The sequence below is a fragment of the Miscanthus floridulus genome, chromosome 10 (genome assembly GCF_019320115.1).
Source record: "Miscanthus floridulus cultivar M001 chromosome 10, ASM1932011v1, whole genome shotgun sequence".
Lineage (NCBI taxonomy): Eukaryota > Viridiplantae > Streptophyta > Magnoliopsida > Poales > Poaceae > Miscanthus > Miscanthus floridulus.
In genome coordinates this window covers 72,590,622-72,613,822 of record NC_089589.1, presented here as the reverse complement: position 1 = coordinate 72,613,822, position 23,201 = coordinate 72,590,622, and the positions used below count along the sequence as shown (strand labels likewise).

Sequence of the window (23,201 nt, the reverse complement as noted above, 5' to 3'; positions counted from 1 at the left end):
GCTACTTTTTTGTCATAAGACACTTTTTATGACCAATTTTGTACTTACCATGATAAGTGTGCTTATGTCATACAAACCAATTTTTTTGTAGTGTCTTTTTTGAAACTTGGAAATAACTTTGTAAGAAAACATGGGCTATTTTATTCATCTTTTCTTTTTTTAGGCGAGCATCGGAGTACCCTATTGTTTTATATATTTCAGGACACTTGTCCATTTTTTTAAAACTTTTTTTCATGAATAACTTTTGCATAGCCTCATGCTTCTTTTCTGCAACAAAACTTTTGAGAGATAGGAACAAGAACTTTAGAACATTTATTTGGGGATATCCTATAGTGTATATTTTTTGTGTTTACTCCCAGTGAAGGAGTAAAACATTTTTAGGTGGATCTAGATGGAATGGCATGTTTTTGCGCCTACCCCCTAGTGTAGGTGTAGTGCATATGTGGGATGGTGTGTACTGTGATCTTGATTTTAAGAGCATGACAAACCTCTCATAAGGTATCAACAAAGCTTGACTGAACTCAATGCAATGTCAAGTAGCATATATGAGTGGAAGTTTTCCTTGTCTAAATATCATTTATGGCTCTAGGTAGGAATTCAAGCTTTGTCATACAAGGAACTCATCATGAAGCATTTTTATATTTTTTCAAAAAATAAATCTCCAAAACTCTAATATCACTAGGAATAAGATAAACAGTAGCTCAGACCTTCTTATATCGTATCCATCAATTACCTAGACTTAGATCAAGCATATGTTACCCACTGAGTTTCAAGTTTATAGCAAATATTTATATCAAAATAGTCGTATCCAAAACTCAGGAGAATTTAAGGCTGAAAACTAGATACTCGAAAGGAGTTACGATAGAGCAACTATTCATCATTTTCATTGCAAGAGATTATTTCCAGAGTCCTTTTATTTAGCTCTTAAAACTTAAACTTAAAGAAAACTAAACACACCTTTTTCTTTTGTTTTCAAGATTTAAGATCACACCTTACTAATATATATATATATATATATATATATATATATATATATATATATATATATATATATATAACTATCTAAGGTAAATTTTCATTTCATTTTAGTTTGTTATACATCTTTTTATTTTATTATATCTAGCATAAAGCAAACTCAAAATAGTAAAACTAAAGGAAAGAAATACTTAGCTAGATACACAGGGGATGCTCCTCCCCCAAGTTGGATGTTGCTGTGGTCGATTATTGAATGTTGAGTGATCCTTCTCGGAGCGGGTTTGCCAGCTGATGCCCATCTCATTCATCCAAAAGTTGGGTTCCTTATGTGTAGCGAGTACAGCAGTGGTTCTGGAAGATGTACTTTGGGTGGATGAAGATAGCCGGGTAAACTTGCTCTTGATCTTGTGTGTCATCCTACAAAATACACCAATAAGAACACGAAAACCCGTGGCACTGATTTAAGATAAGGGGTTAGCGGTCAGCCATTCAAAGATTTGTTGTCCTTGTGGGTTTAGATAGATTTTCTTTTGGCAGAATTTTAGCAAGATGTCCATTTATGTCACACCCCAAAATTTCTAATTTTGGGTTGTGCATAGAAAACACTAAATAAAATAAATTATTTTAATATTTGGATAAAATTACCAAGTTTAGTTGGAGCTAGCGCAAATTTAGCTATAGAAAAAATATGAATTTTCAAAGTTTTCTAATTTTGACAATTTTGACGGGCGTTTGGATGATGTGATGTTGGCTTGTTGCTTCTTTGTGTGTTGAGAGTGAGCAAAGTCTTTAAAATGCGTTAGTAGGTCGATTTTTCTTCTTCAGCACGCCTTTATCTTTTTTTACAATCAAATTCTTTGTTTTTTGGCTCAAGTTTTCGTTGGGAGCTTTCCTAAAATCTTTTCTTTATAACGCAAATCACTCCTTTCAGTCCCTCGTCCGTCAATCAATCTCTACAAACTTCTCATGGAATTTTTCTAGCTTTTTCTAGAACTTGTTCCTACTTGTCTGTGAGCATAATTTAATTTTTAGATGCTCCAAATTATCTTATCATGGGATCCAAATACTTTATTTGGGTTCCTCATGTTCCATAATATCTCTGAGAATTTTCCCTAAATTTTTAGAGCTTTCGGAGTATTTTTCGTGGCTTAAATAATAATTCTAGCCTTTCAGGAAATATTTTATCCACGAAATTAATTAATTCCTAAAAATAATAAATCTCTCATTTTTTTCCAACTGCTCAAAGCCCATGTGCAATAATCCTAATAAATCTCAAAGGCCCATGCATTTATTTACCTAATGGGCTTTAATGATTATTTAGGCCCATTAGTAAATGTGGAGGGTGCAACATTAATTAGTACCATATTGCTAGTTGATGTAGATGTGGGGAGTTTTTCTCCCTATAAATATGTACCAACCCCTTTAGCAAAGCATAATAAAACTACCATAAGGGGAGCCCCTAGTTTAGGAAATCCTTCGTGTAGTAAATTAGATTTTTTCTCCTCCTTCTCTTGCTGTCGCTTGTCGCCGCCACGCTGCCCAGCCTGGCCATCCTATCCTTCATGCAACTAAGTCGAGCCCACCCCTACACAGCTGTTGTTGCCATGGCATGTGGTGGCTATACAGGAGGCCAAAGGATGAAGATGAGGTAATTACAAAATTACCACCAGTTCGTAATATCATTGTCGTATATTCAGTTTTAAGTCTGTTTCGAGTCGTTCCAATTACGTTAGATTCATATCGATGTGATCTACATACTAGTGTCGTCGTTTTTCATGTCAAGTGACTTATATATATATGCTTAAATATTAATTTGATTAATACTGCATGCAACTAGTTTTTATAAATAAAAGCAACATAATTATATACAATGTACTTTTGCAAATAAGTTTTAACATGACTAGTTGCTAACATAAATATGTTTCTAAATTATAATATGTTTAGTCTAAACGCACATATCAAATTTGATTAGATGTTCTCACATGTCAGTTTGTATTTGCAAGTTAAAGTTGAATTGGCATAAATGATATCAAAATATTTATAAATAAAATATGATTAGCTTCAACTCAGTTTTTAAGTATAAATATGATTTGTTTAATCTAAATTAATGCTACTCACATAGTTTTTCCTAATTAACATAAATCAAGCTTATAGTCTTCTCTTTTCTTTTATAATATAAAACCCTATAGTCGTTTCTTTACAATCAGTAGTTCTGATTAGCGTACTTTTTGTGTCTATGTATTCATAGCGACGTGTAGAACATCTTTAAAAACATTTTTACTTGTTGTTTCATATGTTTGCTTGTACTGTTCTAATTTAGTTCTATTGTTTGCTTCGTGTATGATTGCATGGATGCTTGTGTGGTGCTTTATGATCTTGTCCAGTCGGTGAGTTATACGTGGTGAATCAAGAAGCAGATCTTTGAAGTTTTAGACTTGAAGAAGGATCTAAGTTTAAGGCAAGTATAGCACTGGGACCATCCTTGTTATCTATTCACCTTTAATCATTTAATTCATGCTGCATGTGTCTGCCTTGACTACCACTAAGGATATCCTAGTCTTTTATACTTGTACCTTGATACCTATGGGGTATTGCATTGAGTAGTATGATGCTAGTGCTCAACTACAACCATGATCTTGTAACTTGACTAATGGTATATTCAATAAACTCTAAAAGATGCTTTTTAGCAACATGGAACAAGAGGGCTAGAGCATTGGGTTGTTTTATGGTGCTCTAGATTCCACTCCCTAAGGACTTATCTATAAGTGATCATCCGAGACTTACAGTACAACTGTGAGGGCTATATGGCTCTGGCTTTACCTCAATATGAGGACCTTTTTTAGCTTGTTAGTGGTTACCTATATTGACGTAAGAATGGCTTGCCAAATCGGATATAGTGCGGCCTCTATCCCCTTGTGTATAGGCTACGCGTCATTGTGCCATCGGGAAGGGAGGCTCTACATCTATTTGGCGAGTGAATCTAATGGCCCTAAATTGTTAGACAAACCTTTGAAAGGCTTCATAGTGAACCCTACCGACCTTCCTTGGTAGTGGGTCAAGAGGCTGATCACCTCGGGCGAAAGGGTAAATCACAACTCACAGTGAAAGTATACAACCTTTGTAGAGAGTAAAACTGGTATATCAGCCATGCTCACGGTCATGAGCGGCCAACATTTATAGAATAGATGATGAACACTGATGATATAGATGATGAAGATGCTCATTAATAATTATTGTTTATGCTATTCATTATTCATGTTTACCTGATCATGTGTTTATATGGGCTTGCGATAAACTTGTTGCTACTCCTATGCTAAAAGAAGACTCATTAAAAGCTAATTGCAGTTAAACCAGTCTCAGCCTTTTGAGCCTTATGAATCTCATGTTATATTTGTTGAGTACGACATGTACTTATGCTTGTTTTATTTTTTAATTATTTGGATAAAAATCCTGGATGGGTACTAGATTGCTAGAGTTTGGAGGAATTAGGCTTATGATCAACCAGTTAGTTGTCCTTGTGGAATTGGAGTCTTCATCCTGAAGATTGGAGTTGTCTTTCCGCTATTTGCTATCTAAGGTTATATTCTTTATACTAAGTATGTTATATATTGAGCATTGTCTATTGATATTACCCTTATTTGTAGCTATATGTGAGATTTGACTTCCTAGGCTCACATATGGTGTGTTATCTGGTTTTGTTCTTAAAACCTGGGTGCTACAATTTAATATTTTTTTACAACAGTAGAACAAAAAATATGCACACTCAGTATTTTTATTTTTATGCCACCACAGTGAATACTTCCGTAGGTGTTTACACACCGTAGATTTATTCACATAGGGCTTTAAGATTTTATATGCAGTAATGAAACTTTTTCTTTTATTAGTGCAAGGCAAATACAGAAAAGTAAATATGCTAAAGTGAAAAATAATTTATGCAATGCTAGAAAGTAAATATAGATAACTACCAGTTATTACCTCACTGGTGAGGGTTTTGGATTTTTAAGTCCTTCAGGACAAGGACTTGGACTGGAGAGAAGTCCTTCATTCCTTGGGTGCATTCATCCGATCTCAACGGTGGAGACCCAGATGGCTTGCACATCTTGTGATGGTGACTTTGATGATGATGTCACCTTTTCTTTCCACACCTTCCTGGACTGTGGACTTGCCTTAGGCGGAGTAGGTTCATCTCTCATAGGCGCTTTAGGTTCTTCATCTTCCCATTCATTCCATTAGGGTTGGTTCCTTTGACATTGGGATGATCGACATCTCCTCCTAGGAGTGGCTCTTCTTTAGCTATTCATAAGTAGTATAACTATTAAAATAATAGCATACCTTTTCTCTAAGGAATTGGAAGTGAACTTGTCCAGATCCGACGTAGATGATCATGTTGGTGGTGTTGAGGAACGGTCTTCCAAGGATGATGGGGTATCATCTTCTTCTTCTCCCATGTCTAGGACCATGAAATCAGTAGGGGCATAGTGATCTTGTATTCTTACCATAACGCCTTTAGCTATCCCCTTCGGAAATTGGATTGATTGGTCTGCCATCTGTAATTGCATGTACATAGGGAACAAAGGCTCATTACTGAATAAATATTCATATGTTACCTTGGACACTTATATTGATGCTCGATCCAATATCGCCAAAGGTCTTGTGGAAGATTCCTTTTCCAATGGTACACTCAATCGTCGATACGCCAGCATCATCCTTCTTAGCTAGGAATGGTGAAGCGAGAAGGTGGTCGTACTCAGATCAGAGTGTGTTGATCATGTTGACCATTTCTTCTTGTGGCTGACTAGTCTTGTTCTTCCTCCTTCTTTAGTTATTCTTCTTCTTGGTCACTGTTATCTCTTTAGACAGGTATGCCTTTTGTGGATGACTAGGAGATTGTAAGATGCGGTTCTTGAAAGAGAACTTCTCCTTCTTATCCTTGATTGTGAAATAGATCTTTCCACTATCCATGTAGATGATGGCTTTTGCGGTGCTCAAGAAAGGTCAGCCTAGGATAATGGGTGCCCTTTCATCTCCACCTAGTTTCCAACACCATAAAGTCTACAGGAAAATATGATTGTCCCACTCTGATGATGGCATCTTCAAGAACTCCCTTGGGGTAGCAGAGTGACTGATCTGCAAGCTACAAACGCATATTTGTGTATAAAAAAGTATCTCCATTAATTTTATCATAGATTATCCTTAGGCATGATGTTGACACTTGCTCCGAAGTCATAGACAGATTCTTGGAATATGTGAGGTCCAATGGCGATAGGGATGACAGGTCTCCCTAGATCACCTTTCTTGTCGGGTAGGGCTGTAATCTATCCACCTTCCCTCTGATGGTTGAGTGTAGTAGACAGATGCATTGTGAATATCGACAAGATTTATAGTTTCTAAATCTTTCCGGCTGCCCTGGAATCTTACCTTTGTCGGACAGAGGAACACTAGCCGCTAGCTGAGCTATTTGTGATTCTATCATTTTATTAAAGCTATACTGGTTCTTAATGGTAGAAGCAAAGCTATCCATTCTGTTACTTATATTTTCTAGAATTTTATCATTGGTAGCTACCTTCTTAGATAATCCTTTCATAAGTCTAGATTGGCTAGCAACTAATTCTCTCAAGGGTGGTTGATTAAAATTATTGACATTATTACCTTGAGGATTACCTTGGTAGTTTCGGCCTCTATTGTTGGTTCCATCCTTGATTCTATTGAGGATGATAGTAGCTGTCGTTGACAAAGTTCACATCCTCTTAAATTTTAGGGCAACTATTCCCTAAATGCCTAGTGTTTCCACACTCTTCACATGTCATGCGAGAATCATGAATGTGCATGACTTCTTTCTTCTCATTAACTCGGTCTTCGAGCTTCTTCATTAGTAGGTCCTATCTTGGTAGATAGCATGTCTACCTCCTTGAGTTGATGCATACCTCCACCTCTCTTGTGGGTCTGAACACATTCTTCATTCCTAGCCTTGGTTGGAGGCCATCTTTTCCACAAGAGTGGTCACAGCTAGAAGTGTAAGTGACAAGAATGCACCTCTAGTAGCAGCAGCCATGGTCTCACGGGTATTGTTGGTCAACCCTGTGGTAGAAGCATCTGCATGAGTAGCCAATTCTCCATCCAATGATGAGGACATTTTGATATATAGTCTTGAAAGCAGTTCCCATGCCTCAGGGATAGATTCATCATGTTGCTGCTGAAAACTTGAAATTCTCCCATGCATAGCATTGGTCTTGCCCATGGGAAAAAACTTTGCTAGGAAGGTAGTGGAGCAGTTATCCCATGTAGTGTTTCTATCTTTGTTGGCGTAGAACCACTGCTTTGCCTTCCCCAAAAGTGAAAATGGGAAGAGGTGAAAGTGCTGCAGATCTCTAGGAAGTGTTGGAGATGAGCACTAGCATCTTCATGTGCCTTTCCACAAAATTGGCTCAGCTTGCACCATGTTGATGAGAGCCGGCTTGAGCTCAAATCCATTGTCTCCCACATTGATTGTGGGCCTAGTTCGGATGTTGGCAGTGGTTGGAGCAGAGAATTCATGAAGAGTCCTGTCAGCCATGGCTTCAAATTTTGGTATTAAGCTTCATCTTATATGGTTGTCTTCCGACTCTAAAGCTGAAATTTTTTTGAGTTTAGCCTTAGTCCCCTTAAGTAGTGCTTCTGGATCATCAACGTAGTTTGGTCGAAAGGTCAAAACCGGTCATACATTACCCTACATAAGATACACAAGTAAACAAAACAAGGGTAAGCCTGTTTGAGCAGGGGTCAATGGTTATTTCGATCACATCAATAAGTATAAGTTTATCAATACTTCATTTGTCTAGCTACCTTCCCTAATAACAGCACCAAAAATGCTTGTTAACATTTCTTAGCGTCGCTACTAAGAACATAGTTTTAAATCTAGTCCCTAGCAACAGTGCCAGAAAAGCTTGTTGGTATTTATTAATGTGTCACTTGTTTTTAAATAGCCACCTATTATAAACCTATATCTCCTAACTTTACTAGGTTGTCATCCCTAGTGATGATATCAGAGATACTTGTTGGTACTACATAGCATTACTACTAGAATAATACTAAGCAATTCTTTATTAATTATGTGACTAGGAAGAATAAATAAATATATGAATGAAAAGGAATCAGCAAGCGCACAGATAATATACCATTGTAGCATTTTACCCGAGAGTATTCCAAGTATCCTTATTTATATTTTTACCATAGGGAAGGTCTAGCATGGACATGGATTGATAACTTATACTATTGATGGAGAAGTAAACCATAATCAATATTCTACATATAACAGGGGTAAGTCATAAGATAAGATATATATATATGATAAGTATTGATCAATGATAATGATAAATCACTCAGAGTACTCCTTTCTATGGAATTAGCATGGTCAGGTAGAATATTAGAGGAATAATTCCTAAGTCATTCTTAATTATAAATCAAAGCATACACTGATTAGTACAATTACACCTAATAGTCATTGCTAAGATAATCTTCATATCTACACATAAGGGATATTACTAAGGGAGATTAAGAACAGAGCTTGTCCCCCTTCATAACCAGATCCTACGTGCTACCTACATCGAGAAGTGGACTACAAAGGACTCAATGGGAGTGTCACATCCGCGATCTACCATATGACCCAGAATATAGGGTGTATCCATAGGTAAACAACATAGAAGCACCACGCTTACACAATGTAGACCACCCACCCATGGATCCTTAGGGTGAGCGCTATACGAACAAATGCATTAATATGATGATAATCCAACTATACTAGGTATATAATCAAAGTAGACAATGAACATTATAACGAAGAACATGAATAAGATGAATACTAATATTGTCATAACAATTGTAGCAAAGCATATAAAAGTAATGGAGATACAAAAGAGAGAGGGGGTACAAAGATTATACCAAACCACGCTCTTGACACGATTGGGAATCCAAGCAAAGCATGCTTGCCTCCCTCTAGACCTAGCCTAACTAGCTATGCCCTAGAATATGCTAGAGCTCTGAGGATGATTAGGGTTTTTGTCTTCTCAAATGACTTTGAAAGCATCTAGGTCCCTAGTTGGGTTTCGGTGATTAATGGCAATACTGTGATTACTGTGACTAACGTGTGTTTTGCAGAGGCAATTAAGTTAGGTCAAGTAATGGAGATCGATTGGGCTATCATGGTGGTCATGCCCCTACGATGGAAATCATTTCGATTTTCAAAGGATGGACTAACAAGGTTAAGGATGGACTAGTTCTAAGTGTCGATTGGAGTTGAAGAGACACTTAGAGTAGTTTAGGACTTTGTTTTTCCTTTGGTCCATACTATTAAAGGGCGGTATGGACAGGTAGCTTGACCTAGGTGAGTCTAGTGGGTTAGGTGTGGTGTACACTTGCTAAATCTAGCACTAGGTAGCTTCTAAAAAGCTCTTAGATCCATTGGAGCAAACTTCATTCACGTATGATCGAGAGTTGGAAGTGAATGGAGGGTTAAATACTGATCGGATGCTGGTTCTAATGTGACCGGACGTTGGCGCAAAGTCTGGTCAGTTCATTTGATTAAGGTGATTTCTTCTAGTGCGACCGGACGCTGAGAAGTGAGCGACCAGACGCTAGCACCCAGCATCCAGTCGACTCCAGTAAGGTTCCAGAGAGGGAAAATCGTGACCGGACGCGTCCAGTCAGTGCTGACTGGACACTGTCCAGCGTTTGTTCACAACTTAAACACTAGAGTTCAGGGAGAACTGACCGAAGCGTCCGGTCACCCCTCAGAGGCACATAACGGTTTGTTTTTCAACCAAGGTTATAAATACTTCCTCCATTCGTGTGAGGGGGTACTTTTGCTCATTCCAACAGCTGAGAAACACCTTTGAGGGTGCTAAGAAGAGCAAGGTCCTAGTGAGATGATTGAGATTTGAGAATCCCAAAGAGAGCCCTCATTAGTGAAAGCAAGAGTAGCAAAGTGTGCATCCACCCTTCTCATTAGGCTTGTCATGGTCAAGTGAGAGTTCGTGCTTGTTACTCTTGGTGATCGCCATCACCTAGACGGCTTGGTGGTGATTGGGAGTTTGGTGATCATCCGACGGAGCTTGTGGATGACCCAACTCAAGTTGTGAGTGGTTGTGGGTGATTCACCGCGGACGGAGTGTCAAAGAATCAACCCATAGAGAGCACTTGATCCTTGCACGGATCAAGGGGGAGCTACACCCTTGTGCAGGGTGCTCCAACGAGGACTAGTGGGGAGTGGGCAACTCTCCGATACCTCGGCAAAACATCGTCCTGTTCCTCCTTCTCTCTTTACTTTGAGCATTTACTTGGAGCAATTCAATTCTTGTCATTTACATTCATAGAATTGCCATGCTAGAGTAGGATTGGAACATAGGTTGCTAAACTTTTGTGTGGTAGATCAATAGAAACACTTTTTAGGCACAACGGGTTAATTAGGGCTAACCTGTAGGACTTAATTATTGCAAAGAAATTTAGAATTAGCCCAATTCACCCCCCCCCCCTCTTGGGCATCTTGATCCTTTCAATTGGTATCGAAGCCTCAGGCTCACGTATTTAGGCATAACTGCCTAGTGAAAGAATGTCTGACAGGGATGGACCTCCTCCTATCTTTGAGGGGGATGATTTTCCTTATTGGAAAATCCACATGGAGGCGTATTTAGAAGCTCTAGACATTGGAATACTTAGAGCCACCTCACAAGGCTTCCCAAAACCTCGGGATGCTACACACCTACAAGGCGATGAGGTGAATTATGAGAAATGGAATGCAAAGGCTCGAAACACCATCTTTAGAGGTCTTTGCAAAGATGTGTTTAACCAGGTGAGGAACCACAAGGACTGCCCATGCACTATGGTCGGACGTTTATGCGCTCCATGAGGGAACAAAGAGTGAGTGTGAGGAACGCTATCATCTTGTCATGAAAAAGCTTAACTCTTTTGAGATGCTTCCTAAAGAATATGCTAATGAGATGTACTCAGCATTTGAATGTTCTTGTAGAGGAAGTCAATGGGCTTGGACTCACTCAAATGCAACCATCTGATGTTGTAAGAGAAATCTTGAGTGTCCTCCCCATTGATAAATATGGGCATATTGTGACCAGTGCTTCATCAAGGTGATCTTTCTACCGCTACACCTACACAAATCTTGGGAAAGATCAATGCTCATGAGATGTACATGCACATCACACCATAAGATGGCTCATCCTCTACTAAGAAGAAAGAAAAAGACTTAGCATTCAAAGCTAGCCAAGAGAAGGGCAAAGCAAGGCTTGAGTATGAGAGCTCAAGTGATGATGAAATTGATGACGCAAGTCTTGCTCTCATGGTGAGCAGAACCGCCAAGATGCTAAAGAAGCTCAACAAGAGTGGCATCAAGTTTGATAGGCAAGAACAATAAGTTCTTCACTAGCTCTAGAAGGAAGCCAATCTCCGAGATGGATTGCTACAATTGTGGAGAACTTGGTCATCTAGCACACCAATGCACCAAGCCCAAGAAAGACAAGTTCAAGAACAAGTACAAGGGCAAGAAAGATGACTTCAAGCAATGAAGAAGAAGAAAAACAAGCCATACAAGAAGAGAGATGGCAAGAAGGACTTCCACAAGAAGAAGAAAAGTGGAAAGGCATACATCAGTCGGTGATTGGCTCACGGACATTGATTCATCTAGTGGCTCATCCTGATGATGATAGTGACAACGAGAAGGTGGCCGCCATTGTTATTGAACTCTTCACCATCTTCACCACCACCACCACCATCATCCTCTACACACCTATGCCTTATGGCCAAGGGTGATCGCAAGATTGATATAGCTACATCATGTGATGATTTGATCATTGAGAGCATTGAGCAAAGTTCTAGTAGCAAGGGCAAGCAAGTGGTTGAGACTGAAGATTATGATGAGTTTGTCAAGCTCAAGAATGACAATGAAAAGCTCAAGAAAGATCTTGAAGAGATCAAAAGCCACAACACTATTGTGCTAGAAACTCTTGATCATGATAGTGATTTGATTCCTGAGAATGAGAAGCTCGAAGAAGAGAACTAAGAAGCTCAAGGAAGAGAAAAATAATGATGCTCTCAAGGAAGAGAACAAGAAGCTCAAGTTGGAGAAAGAGCATCTCAAGATTGGATTGAGCAAGTTCACAAGAGGCAAGCATCTTCAAAGTGAGCTACTAATAAACATCAGTCATGAAGATTGATAGAAGTGGCATTGGATATTTGGCAAACCAAGAAAAGAAGGCTCAAGCTCAACAATAACACAAAGCCAAAGCCAAAGAGATGTTTTGAGTGTGGACAAGAAGGCCACTTTGCCCATGAGTGCCAAACTCCACCACCACAACCCTTGCCCAAGCATGCTAGATCTTTTGCCTTCAATGCTCATTACATGCTTAGAAAGGATTCTAGTGGAAAGATGAAAGTCATGTTCTTAGGACCTCCAAACAAGAATAGGCCTAAGAAAATTTAGGTTGCAAAGTCACTTGTTGAGAAGGTGAAGGGCCCTCAACAAGTTTGGGTTCCTAAAGCTTGATCTCTTGTGTGTAGGTGAACTACAAGACCGGTGGAAGTCATTGGGTTATTGATTAGTGGTTGCACACAACATACGATCGGTGATCCTCGTATGTTCACCTCACTAGATGAAGAAGTAGATGGACAAGAAAGGATCACATTTAGATATAATTCAAAGGGCAAGGTTAAAGGATTGGGTAAAGTGGCAATATCAAATGATCATTCAATCTCAAATGTGCTATATGTTGCTTCATTGAGCTTTCAACTTGCTATCCGTTGGACAATTGTGTGATCTTGGCTTCCAATGCTTGTTTACCGAGAAGGAAGTTGTTGTATCTAAGAAGGATGATGATCAAGTGATATTCAAAGGATTTAGATACAACAACCTATATCTAGTGGACTTCACCTCTGAAGATGCTAACTTGAAGACTTGCCTATTCACCAAAACAACACTTGGGTGGCTATGGCATAGAAGACTTGCTCATGTTGGGATGAGCTCACTCAAGAATCTTATGAAGAATGATTTGGTGAGAGGATTGAAGGATGTGAAGTTTGAGAAGAACAAGCTTTGTAGTGCATGTCAAGCCGGCAAGCAAGTTGCAAATACTCATCCAACAAAAGCTTTCATGTCAACCACAAGAGTGCTAGAACTTCTTCATATGGACTTATTTGGACCTAACAACATACAAGAGTTTTGGAGGAAATCTTTATTGTCTTAGTGATTGTTGATGACTATTCAAGATACATATAGGGTATTCTTCCTTCATGACAAATCTAAAGTTGTATCTTGTTTCAAGAAGTTTGCCAAGAGAGCACAAAATGAGTTTGAAGTGAAGCTAAAGAAGATAAGAAGCGACAATGAGAAAGAATTTGACAACACAAACATAGAAGCCTATTGTGATGAAGTTGGGATCAAGCATGAGGTCTCCGCAACATATACTCCTCAACAAAATGGTGTAGTTGAGAGAAAGAACCGGACATTTATCACTCTTGCAAGAACAATGCTAGATGAGTACAACACCCCCAAAGCTCTATGGGCGAAAGCTATCAACACCGCATGCTATGCATCCAACCGCCTATTCCTTTAAAAGTTCCTTAGGCAAGACACCTTATGAGTTGCTCAATGGGAAGAAGCCGGACGTCGCCTTCTTTAGGGTGTTTCGTTGCAAATGCTACATCTACAAGAAGCGGCAACACCTAGGGAAGTTTCAAAGATGTTGTGATATTGGTTTTCTTGTTGGTTACTCATCAAAGTCCAAAGCATATAGAGTATTTAATCATGCCACTGGCTTGATTGAAGAAACATATGATGTGGAATTTGATGAATCTAACAGGCTCCCAAGGAGCACATGAGAATCTTGATGATGTAGGTGATGAACCATTAAGGGAGGCTATGAAGAACATTCTAGTTGGAGACATCAAGTCCTCAAGATGATGAAGATAATGTACAAGTGATCAATCCACCTTCTTCATCAAATGTGCCACAAGATGATGAAAAGATGGGAGAGTAGAAAATGAAGACACTCATGTCTCCCATAATCAAATGGTGGTACAAGCACAAGATGTTGATGCTCCACAATCTCCTCCTCAAGTGGTCAATAGAAGAAACACACCTCTACTACAAGATCATCCACAAGATCTCATCATAGGGAGTCCATCAAAGGGTGTAATGACTCACTCACAAAAACTTGCTTCATTTATTACACATCACTCTTTTGTCTCTTGCTTTGAGCCTACTAAGGTAGAAGAAGCTCTTCAAGATCCTGGATTGGAAAAATGCCATGCATGAAGAGTTGAACAACTTCACCCACAATGAAGTTTGGACTCTTGAAGAGCAGCCAAAAGGTGCAAGAGTCATTGGAACAAAGTGGGTATTCCGCAACAAGCAAGATGATCAAGGCATAGTTGTGAGGAATAAGGCAAGGCTAGTTGCAAAGGGGTTCTCTCAAGTTGAAGGTTTGGATTTTGGAGAGACCTTTGCACCGGTTGCAAGACTAGAAGCCATTTCATATCCTTCTTGCATATGCATCACATCATGAAATGAAATTATATCAAATGATGTGAAAAGTGCATTTTTAAATGGCTTTATTAATGAACTAGTCTATGTTGATCAACCTCCTAGGTTTGAAGACCCTACATATCATAATTATGTTTATAGGTTGTCCAAGGTGTTATATGGGCTTAAGCAAGCCCCAAGACCTTGGTATAAGCACCTTCGGGACTTCCTCATTAAGAAGGGCTTCACCATTGGGAAGGTCGACACCACACTATTCATCAAGAAGCTTGATGGACATATCTTCATCTGTCAAGTGTATGTTGATGATATTATCTTTGGATCATCAAATGAAGATTCTTGCAAAGAGTTTGGTGAATTGATGTCGAAGGAGTTTGAGATGTCAATGATTGGAGAGCTTACATTCTTTCTTGGTTTTCAAGTCAAGCAAATGAGAGAAGGGATTTTCATCTCTCAAGAGAAATATACAAATGATCTTCTCAAGAGATTCAAGATGGATGAATATAAGCCAATCAAGACACCAATGCCAACTAATGGACATCTCGACCTAGATGAGGGAGGTAACACGGTCGATCAAACTCTCTACCATTCTATGATTGGTAGCTTGTTATATTTAACTGCATCTAGGCTCGACATCATGTTTAGTGTGTATATGTGTGCTAGATTTCAAGCTAATCCTAAGGAAACCCATTTGATTGCCGTTAAAAGAATTCTTAGGTATCTTAAGCACACACCAAGCATTGGCCTTTGGTATCCCAAAGGAGCTATATTTGAATTAGTTGGCTATTCCGATTCGGATTATGCCGGTTGCAAAGTTGATAGAAAAAGCACATCCAGGAGGGTGCCATTTGCTTGGTAGATCACTTGTGTCTTGGTCCTCTAAGAAACAAAATAGTGTGGCTTTGTCCATCGCCGAAGCAGAATACATTGCCGCGGGTGCTTGTTGTGCACAAATACTTTACATGAAACAAACTTTGGCTAGACTATGGTGTAGTTCAAGAAAAAGTACCTCTTTTGTGCGACAATGAAAGTGAGGTAAAACTTGTAAATAATCTAGTTCAACACTCTCGCACCAAGCACATAGATATCCGTCATCACTTTCTTAGAGATCATGTTGCAAAGAATGATATATCATTAGAAGGTGTAAGGACCGAGGATCAATTGGCGGATATCTTCACTAAACCGCTAGATGAGGCGACATTTTGTCGATTGCGGAATGAGCTCAATGTGCTTGATTTTAGTAACTTCACTAAAAAATGAGCTTGTGTTGTCCCTTGCATTGCATTATAATATACAACATGTTTACTTTATGGTATTGCACTTAGGGCTTGTCTAACATGGTTAAGATAACCATCGTAAAGCGTGTGAAGAAGCTTAACCTTAGATCAAACTTGACAAGCAACTAGATTTACTTTCAAGTATTGCATTAATATGCATGAATGTTGCTTTGTCGTTTATCTTCAATTGCCCTCTTATTGTCCTATTTTCTTAAAAAAATTATAGCCTAAGGCAAAATATTTTGAAATTTTTTAGGGTTTGAGAGAGGTCACTCACATCAGTCTCAATTGGTGTTTATTTGGATCTTATTGAAGTTGGGACTTGATTGGGAACAGGCAGCACGAAGGACTTTGAAGATTTGCTGGAAAAAGAGTGACCGGACGCTGCACCAGACTCTAAAGTCCAGCGTCTGGTCAGTTCATAGGAGGTGAACCTACTGCGAGGGAGTGACCGGACTCTACTGTTCAGCATCCGATCATATGGTGGTCCAGCATCTGGTCAGTAGAAATCGTGCGGCATCCGGATTCTTCTTTGTTTCCTTTTCTATTCCATGGGAGCCACCATATAATCGCACGCGCAGTTTGACCTAATCCTCATCTCAGCTGCGCCGACATCGCCACCCTGCTCCCGTGCATGATTCGTCGCTGCGCTCCTGTGTCCTAGCGTCACTGCGCCATCTTCTCCTACACCACCTCCCACACCGCTGTGCTGCTTCGCTCATGCCCACGCCACTGCTTAGCGCCACGCCGCATTGCCTCGCTGCCGTGCCTGCGCATAGCCGCTCCAGCGTGCTGGCTCCAGTCCACGCCTCAACCGCAGTGCCGCCATAGTGCCCGTGCCTCTACCCTAGCACTGCAGTGCCCCTACCCTGCTTCAACGCCGCATCCAGAGCCCTGCCAAAACCCTAGCCTCGCATTGCCAATCCAGTGGTTCCCCGATTCGTTCCTCTTCTCGTCGATTCACCGGTTTGTAAGGTAGCAAGCCCTCATTTTCAATTTCATACCAAATGCTTGCTTCTTAGGGTTTCGTATCTCTAGATATGTTTTAATTATTTATAAATCTGATCTATTCTATCGTGCAGCGAGTCGGTGTCATTGTGGTCCCTTTGGTAGTTGTCAGTCAACTCGGGGCCAAGCTCGTGAGTACGGATCGAGGCCAAGCCTCGAAAGTGACAATTGACCAATGATCTTTGTCAGCGATAGTTATTCTTCTTAGCTTCATCAGATGGCTCATGTCAAGAATGTCGGAGGTGGTCTCGGTGATGACGATCCAAGGCCCCCGCCTCGCCAGCCTGTAGATACAAAAGCCAAGGCGACAAAGAAGCTAGAGACGAAGAAGTGCAAGTACCCTGATGTAGATACATCGAGAGCGGCCACAGTTGTAGAGGCCGCAGAGCACGTAGAGAGAGGAGGTGCTAGGAGTGGTGTTGTTATTGCAGATCAGCTTTCTCCATCTACAAGGGCTGCACTTGAGCAGGTTGAGCGCCATCATGGTGGTCCAGCTAGGACTACCATGGTTGGAGGACGACATGTGGCTATTGATGAGAGTCAGCCTCAAGGGGAGTCATAGCAGCAACCATAGCCAGTAGAACAGACTCAAGAGGGAGAGCAGGCCGAGGAGATAGAGCAGTCACCTCAGCCACAGCTTCGCCGCTCTGGTCGTACCCGTGCTCCAGTCACATCGAGGCCAAAGACACAGCGGAGGGGTTCTTGTCCGCCTCCTAGACCACAGGGTCCACCTTGAGTGACTCACTTGGATTTATGAGCCGCCACGGCCAAGCAAGTGCAGTAGCTCAGATTTGTGGACTTTGAGCAATGGTTCCCACCTAGGAGAGATGACCGAGCTTTAGAGGGTTTCTACACACCACTGTAGGAAGATTTTTATAATGCATATCTTAACAATGGGGCAGTATACAAATCTCAGAGGGTGTGCAATATTGGGTCCATTCTAGCAGCAGTAGGAGAGCATATTCACCCTTACCTATCTTACTTGCTAGGGCTGATAGACTTACTTGGATGGACAGGCTTATATGTTCCATCTTGGGTCCGTGAGTTCTATGCTACACTCTGGATTGACCCGCAGCATAGATTTATACCCTTTGCATTCAGAGGCAGAGATTGCAGGCTGATGAGCTCTAGGGTTAGAGAGATACTCAGGCTTCAGGAGCAGCCAGTCCAGCTACATTAGGTTTGCTATGGATAGACAGCACCTCCCAGGCGCCCTCATGGCGGTATGGTGCCTCCTACAGATTTGGTCCACCATTGCTTCACAGAGCCTTTTGGTGAGAGGTCGAGCAGGACACCCTAGTGATCTCACTCCTACTGCTAGAGTGCTTGATGCTATTATGAGGAGGACACTACTTCTAATGATGGGGTATCATGAGGGCTTGACTCGCATACAGCTATGGCTACTGAACTCTCTGATGCAGCAGACTGTGTTTGACATTTGGGATCTCCTTCTATCAGAGATGGAGGATACTATTATAGAAGGGTTTAGGGGGTCATAGGTAGCTGTAAGGCCACTTGAGATGCTGGCAGAGTATAGTGGTGCTACAATATGACTCAGATGATCTGCCATAGTGCTATGAGGACACCTAGCCAGCCACACCATCATCCAGAGGTGCCAGAGACTATAGACCAATAGCATGACACCATCAGGGGCATAGCAGCTATAGAGGAGGTGCAGCTTGATGCTCAGTAGGAGGGGATGGTCGAGAGCGACCCCAGCGACTGTTTAGATGATGACTACCGGGATATTCCTCAGATGCCTTCTTGATGACATGACCATGAGGCTGGTAGCTCCAGTTTAGCTCCACATGCACCATAGACAGACCCCGCTCTACTTGCTATACTTGAGCGGATGAGGCAGGATCAGGCTCGCTAGGCTCAGGAGACAACTGCTACATTTGCATAGTTTCAGACTCGACAGGATGAGTTCCAGCGATAGTAGCAGGCAATCCAGCAGTAGCAGCAGGCTATACAGCAGCAGCAGTAGGCCATGCATCAACAGCAGCTTCTCATGCTACAGCAGCTACTTGGATTTATGCAGCATGTAGTCACTGCTATTGGGGCTCCACCGCCATAGCCTTCACCCTAGCTTGGTCAGCCTGCCACCACTTCTATGACTCTAGCTTTATAGCCTAATGGGCTTTAGAGTCAGGGACTGCTAGCACCACAGTTTGCTTCGCCAGTGCTAGCCCCATAGTTCATACCTCTTCATACGGGCTTTACTCCGCCTCAGAGTTCGTCAGTGCTCACCCTAGTTTCTAGGAGCCTTGGTGCTTCATTTAGTGAGTTGACAGGGTAGCCTACACCGCCAGAGCTACATGTCCCTAGGTCCTTCCACAGTTGCACCTATTATCAGGGACTACAGAGACGCTCCCTTCTTCAGTTGCATCATTAGAGCAGGCAGTGCCAGTTCTAGATCCAACCTAGACCGCTTCAGCATCGTTTCTAGCTACAGAGGGTCAGACTGCTCAGAGCTCAGGATCAGATGATGATGGCACACAGTTCTAGCTCGCTCCTCGCACCTCAGCGCCCGACTCGTCCGCTGCAGCCCCACTGACCGACCCTTAGGTTTTGGTGTTTGACGCCAAAGGGGGAGAGGGATCGAGTATGTTAGTCTTAGGGGGAGCGATTCATTTAGGGGGAGTCTATCTATTAGCTTAACTATTGCATTTGGAGTTTTATGTGTGATACATTATGCATTCATGTTTACTATTATGCATTGAACTACTTAAGTGTGATCGTAGCTGATATTAATGTGATCGTGATATTTATGTGATATGTGACATGTGTGCTCTCTACTTTGAATTATTTATATGTCATATCACTTGTGTTATGCTCATTTGCTTTGCTTCCATGTTTTACTCCGATGCAAATGAGCTTTATAACTTGTACTCATGCTAATTTCATATCTTTGGAGTACATTATGTTGGCTTGAGTCATATAAGCTTGCCTAACTCTTTTGTTCTTATTGACAAAAGCTTATATGAACCAAGCATGTTAAAAACCTCATCTCTTTCACATACTCGAGGTTGTATTGTCATCAATCACCAAAAAGGGGGAGATTGAAAGCATCTAGGCCCCTAGTTGGGTTTCGGTGATTAATGACAATACGTGATTACTGTGACTAACGTGTGTTTTGTAGAGGCAATTAAGTTAGGTCACGGTAATGGAGATCGATTGGGCTATCATGGTGGTCATGCCCCTATGATGGAAATCATGTTCGGTTTTCAAAGGATGGACGACAAGGTTAAGGATGGACTAGTTCTAAGTGTCAATTGGAGTTGAAGAGACACTTAGAGTAGTTTAGGACTTTGTTTTTCCTTTGGTCATACTATTAAGGGGGGTTTGGATTGGTAGCTTGACCTAGGTGAGTCTACTGGGTTAGGTGTGGTGCACACTTACTAAATCTAGCACTAGGTAGCTCCTAAAAAGCCCTTAGATCCATTGGAGCAAACTTCATTCATGTATGATCAAGAGTTGGAAGTGAATGGAGGGTCAAATACTGACCGGATGCTGGTTCTGGTGTGACCGGATGCTGGCGCAAAGTTCGATCAGTTCATTTGATCGAGGTGATTTTGTCTAGTGCAACCGGGCGCTGAGAAGTGAGCGACCAGACGCTAGGGTGCCAGCGTCCGGTCGACTCTAGTAAGGTTCCAGAGAGGAAAAATCATGACCGAACACATCCAGTCAGTGTTGATCGAACAATGTCCAGCGTTCGGTCACAACTTAAACACTGGAGTTCGAGGAGAACTGATCGGAGCGTCCAGTCAACAAGACCGGAGAGTCCAGTCAACATGACCAGAGCATCCGGTCACCCCGCAGAGGCACATAATGGTTTGTTTTTCAACCAAGGTTATAAATACTTCCTCCATTCGTGTGAGGGGGTACTTTTGCCCATTCCAACAGCTGAGAAACACCTTTGAGGGTGCTAAGAAGAGCAAGGTCCTAGTGAGGTGATTGAGATTTGAGAATCCCAAAGAGAGCCCTCATTAGTGAAAGCAAGAGTAGCAAAGTGTGCATCCACCCTTCTCATTAGGCTTGTCGTGGTCAAGTGAGAGTTCGTGCTTGTTACTCTTGGTGATCGCCATCACCTAGACGGCTTGGTGGTGATTGGGAGTTTGGTGATCATCCAGCGGAGCTTGTGGATGACCCAACTCAAGTTGTGAGCGGTTGTGGGTGATTCACCTCGACGGAGTGTCAAAGAATCAACCCATAGAGAGCACTTGATCCTTGCATGGATCAAGGGGGAGCTACACCCTTGCGTGGGTGCTCCAACAAGGACTAGTGGGGAGTGGCGACTCTCCGATACCTTGGCAAAACATTGCCGTGTTCCTCCTTCTCTCTTTACTTTGAGCAATTCAATTCTTGTCATTTACATTCATAGAATTGCCATGCTAGAGTAGGATTGGAACATAGGTTGCTAAACTTTTGTACGGTAGATCAATAGAAACACTTTCTAGGCACAAGGGGTTAATTGGGCTAACCTTAGGACTTAATTATTGCAAAGAAATTTAGAATTAGCCCAATTCGCCCCCCCTCTTGGGCATCTTGATCCTTTCAGACTTCATGCCATAGGGGGGGCAGGGGCTGGTTTATATAGGCTAGAGCATCCAACATGAGCCCTTCGATCAAACTGACTTATAGAACAGCGTAGATGCAACCTAGGAGGCGGTGGAGAATCGACATTGAAACACGGAGGCTGATAGGTGGGCCCAGGGGCCGAGCGGCCTCCAGGTGGGGCCGAGCGGCCTCCAGGTGGGGCCGAGTGGCCCCACCTGGTAGCCTCTACCTCTCTGCCTCGGCGTGGTGTCTTCTAGTGTCCTCTAGAACCTTTTAGTGTCCATTTTGCGGTGGATAAGCACAATTAAATCTGACATATAGGTCCACCTTGATGGTTTTCTATTTAAACCCTGCAGAAATATAAATTCACCAAAACTCATGGAATTTATTAGTTTAAACCACTAGACCTTTGTTGGTGATCATATTTATGCCCTTATTCATGTTTCTTTGGTGGTTTATAATGGTTGTTAACTACCATCAACAACAGTCAAGGTCCATGACATCCATGGCCACCCACGCGATTCACAGGCGACGGAGCGGTGAACATAATGCGGTTCAAATTCCCTGGCACATTTGATTCCCTGCCACATTTCATCCTCATCTAAAACTGGACTTAATGACATCATGTACTCAAGCGTATGATACGACACGAGCGGGAAAGGCAACAGACAAGGTCCGTGACATCCACGGCCACCCACGCGAGTCACACGGGCGACTGGAGCAAGGCGGATGGTGTGGACCATTTGATTCCTTGCCACATTTGAGGCGCATCTATAATGCGGGGTGCATTGTAGTGCTTTTGAGGTGTCATTTTTATGTAGCATTTTAGGAGTGCTCTCATCAGCACTCCCCATGTACCCATAACATTAGAAATCGATATAAGTATTCTACTACTACAGTGCTTCTTCCTTCTTCATTATCACGTGTCATGTGGGGTCGGCATTACAGTTGGTAGCCTAGGAAGCAACAAGCAGCCAGCAAGGCCTTGACCAGCCAGGAGCACCCTAAAGGGCCTGTAGTGTGAAAGGGTCATGAGTGTGAACAAGTGATTTAGGTGTGAAAGTGAATCAGAGGGTGATCAGCCGGCCAGGCTATCTCCTATATATATGTAAGCCAGACCTTTGATTGGGATTAAGAAAGAAGAAGTTATCTAAAACCCTCACCTCTCTCAAACTCTAAACCTCATCTCTTCTTCAGGCAGCCAGGCAACAACCCTGGCACCACCCCTACCTAGATCCTACGAGCTATGAAGTCAGGGAGCTCCTAGCCTTGGAGTGGAGGTCCTTAACAACCTAGTATCAAGTTTCTAGTGATCCTCTGGCCATCGTTCCTCAGCTTCCGCTGCTGCATCCCAATCCTCCACCCCCAATTCACCCACCCACTCCACTGACTCTTCCTCGATCCCCATGGTCAAGCCCACCATTGGCGATCTGGCCAAACTCATCGGGGACCTCTCCAAGAACATGGCAGCGATGCAACAGTAGATCATCATGCTACAGTAGTCCCAGCTGCCGCCATCAACCTCCATGGGATCCCAAGGGTTAGGTTTTGATGACCATCAGGGTGCCCGTCCCCCACGGTTCCAGAAGCTGGACTTTCCAAAGTTTGATGGCAAGTCCGATCCACTCGCCTTCCTCAACCGATGCGAGTCATACTTCCATCAACAGCGGATCACGGCCGAAGAACAAGTTTGGATGGCTTCTTACAATCTAGAGGGAGGAGCCTAGATGTGGTACCTACAAGTCCAAACCGACGAGGGCACCCCGTCCTGGCGGCAATTCTCTGAGCTACTCAATCTTCGTTATGGGCCTCCGATCCGCTCCAACCCGATGGCCGAGCTGATGGAGTGCAAACGCACCTCG

The 23,201-nt window shown here is 42.0% G+C and overlaps 1 non-coding gene across 1 annotated transcript; it reads left to right on the top strand.

The window, feature by feature from the left end:
- Positions 1-7,090: 7,090 nt before the first annotated feature.
- On the top strand, positions 7,091-7,200 carry LOC136490383 (small nucleolar RNA R71). Its single transcript, XR_010767675.1, has one exon. It is a non-coding gene; the product is annotated as a small nucleolar RNA R71 (small nucleolar RNA).
- Positions 7,201-23,201: the final 16,001 nt, after the last annotated feature.